The 3,185-nt window shown below is 43.9% G+C and overlaps 1 protein-coding gene across 3 annotated transcripts in view; it reads right to left on the bottom strand.

Annotated features, from left to right (window-relative positions):
• MSANTD2 (Myb/SANT-like DNA-binding domain containing 2) overlaps window positions 1-3,185 on the bottom strand; it is a 30,845-nt gene that overhangs the window by 16,297 nt on the left and 11,363 nt on the right. The gene's annotated exons all lie outside the window — the stretch shown is intronic.

Genomic DNA, 3,185 nt, shown 5'->3' with positions numbered 1-3,185 from the left:
CCCAAACACGATGGTACATTCTTCTATTCATGAGACCAATGTTTAAGAGGGAAACTGTGCAGAGCAGCCCTCGCCACGCCCCCCCCCCGGCCGCCCACCCCAAATAGTAGGCTATTCTATTCCTTTCATATGCTGATGATGTTATTCTCTCAGTTTTGTAGTTATTATTATTATTTTCTTATTAATGTGGATCCTGAGAGAGAAGATACCTACTAAGAAGGGCTCCCAATGGTTAATGGGGCTCAAATTAAAAACAAAACAGATTCTGGCCAGGTAACTCAGTTGGTCAGAGCATTACCTGGATACACCAAAGCTCCAGGTTCCATCTCTGGTCAGGGCACATATGAGAAACAACCAATCAATGAATGCACAAATAAGTGGTGTAAAAGAAAGAAAGCAAACAGAGCCTAGCACCATTTCTATGCAGGGCCTGAGGGAGAAGCCTGCACTAGCTGCCTGCACCCTCACAGGGCGGCTTGCCTGCACTGTGTTCCTGCCATCTGAGCCGGCCTTTATGAAGCAGTTCTCAGAATCCTATTTCAACCAATAGGACTGAGACTTTCTCCACCTAATTAGAGATACACAGCTATATCCTCATCAGCTTCTTCATAAATCAGAGGGGGCTCCATTCTGACCAATCAGGACAATGTCCTTTGGACCAATCAAACTGTGAGGATTTAGAGTCCTAACTTGCATGAGGGCAGACCAATCAGGGACCAGGAGCAGGGACTTCTGTCTATGTAAGTCAGCTCACCTCTGATTCTGGAAGTGCATGTTCCCTTTCCACCTAAGGCTGCCTCTCCTTGGCTGAAACACCAAAGATCTTTCTGGAGCTGACTAGGCAGGCATACACAGGCAGAGCAGAGCTGTCTAGCTGGACGGGGGCCTTGCCTCAAGGCCTCCTCACAGGAGTACTATTTTCACAGACATGCTGTGTCACAACTGAGCTGTTCGCACTAAATTAAGTTTCCTTTTTCACTGCATCCAAACTGGGAATTCCTGTTGGTGTTGAACTGACGCCAATGACCTGACCTTTGATGATGCTGAAAATTACTATCTAGCCCAGTGGCTGAGTGCTGACCTATGCACATGCACCAGGAGGTCACGGTTCGATTCCCAGAGAGGGCATATGCCCAGGTTGCGGGCTCCATCTCCAGTGTGGGGTGTGCAAGAGGCAGCCTAACAATGATTCTCTCTCTTCATCGATGTTTCTATCTCTCTTTCCCTCTATTTCTCTCTCCCTCTCCCTTCCTCTCTGAGATCAATCAAAATATATATTTAAAAAACAAGAACAAAAAACCCCTACCATCTATAATGCAAAAATAACCTATAATACAGATTTTTCCGTTAGTAAATTTTAAGTGTTTGTGAAAAAAATAATCTTGACACTTGGACAAAATCATGTAAAAATTAAGGTTTCATAAATCCTCCATCAAGATATCTAGGGAAAAGCATTAAGTCAAGATTTAGTCAATTGTGTGTTTTTATGTGTGTGTTTTTAAAAAGGGCAAATATTGAATTACTTCAAGAAGTGAGGGGTATTTTTGCATTTACATGATATAAACTACAGGTCATAAGTGTGTGAAAAGAACACATCTGACACATACCTTCCTAGGAAAACCTGAAAATAGGCATGTTTTAAGTTTATGCACTTATTCTTGGGCAACCTGAACTTATTTAGAAAGTTGTTAGAAAGAAATTCAAGTAATCATTACACATGGTTTTTTAAAAATCTTCACCCAAGGACATATTCATTGATGAGAGAGAGAGAGAGGGAGAGAAAGAATCACGACGTGAGCATGAGACCGGGGCTAAACAGTGTAAATTTATTATTCCTAATTTTGATTATAAAGCTAAAAGAGAGGGTCCCAGAAAACACTCCGAGGAGACTGTGTGCAGGAGGCTTACTTGTGAGACCGAGAGGAGCAGCACCCGGTAAAGAAGCTGAAGTTGGAACGAGGCTTGGGCTAATCCCGCAGTGGGGTATGGAACTTCCATGCCGCTTCAGAGCTGCCCTGAACTGAGGCAAGGAGGCCGTCCCTTTGTATTTCAGCACTGACCAGTCAGTGGACTCCGGCCGCCACAGGACAGGGAGCCTAACCTTGGGGAAGACAGCTCCCTCGGGCAAAGAGAAATTCCCCGGAGGAATCCAACCAGAAGCCATCATCAATCAGCGCTCCGGGCAGCTGGGGGGACTGACTCACGTCTCATTCCTGGAGGAGGGATCTGGGCAGTGTTATCACATAAGCACAAGGGATTTGTGATGCATCCTTATTTAACAGAAAAGAGAACTAAGAGGTAGCAACTTATTCAAGGTCACTATCAGAGTGTATTCAAATGTAAATTAATCCTTGGTCTCAAAACTAGAACCTGGTATGCTTCTCTTCAGCAGACACTGAAAAGTATTTACCTTTCTGCTGAGAAGTTTATAGCTCATTTTAAAAAATATATTTTGATTTTTTACAGAGAGGAAGGGAGAGGGATAGAGAGTTAGAAACATCGATGAGAGAGAAACATCGATCAGCTGCCTCCTGCACACCCCCTACTGGGGATGCACCCGCCACCAAGGCACATGCCCTTGACTGGAATCGAACCTGGGACCCTTCAGTCCGCAGGCCTACGCTCTATCCACTGAACCAAACCGGTTAGGGCTATAGCTCATTTTAATATTTAGCTAAAGTAACCATATTTACACGGATTATTACTATACTCTGCACTGATTTCTTTTCTGATTCTTATTTAGCTTTCTTCACATGCATATCATTTTGTTGGTACCTTCATAGGATTTATTACAAAACGGTCCATCTCATCCCCATCACCTCTTGGGAAAAGGGGCACAATGGCAGGCACAAGGTAATGGACACTCCATGGCCACAACCTTACCTGCTTTTACTGTCAAAAGGTAATTCTACTTTGTAAACGTTTCTCTTTCTATAATGCAAGCTCCTATAATGCAACTCTTTCTATAATGCAACTCCTTTAAGAGGAGTTGGGAGTCCAATAAATACCATCATTTTTATAAAGACTTGAATGAATGATTGAATGTCTTCTACAATAAAAGTTTTGTTTGTTTCGCTCTAGCCGGTTTGGCTCAGTGACTAGAGCGTCAGCCTGCGGACTGAAGGGTCCCGAGTTCGATTCCGGTCAAGGGCACATGCCCCGGTTGCGGGCTCATTCCGTGGTAG

The sequence above is a fragment of the Myotis davidii genome, unplaced genomic scaffold (assembly GCF_000327345.1).
Source record: "Myotis davidii unplaced genomic scaffold, ASM32734v1 scaffold148, whole genome shotgun sequence".
In the NCBI taxonomy this organism is placed as follows: Eukaryota; Metazoa; Chordata; class Mammalia; order Chiroptera; family Vespertilionidae; genus Myotis; species Myotis davidii.
The sequence above is the reverse complement of the archived record's forward strand: the minus strand, read 5'-3'. Positions and strand labels throughout refer to the sequence as shown.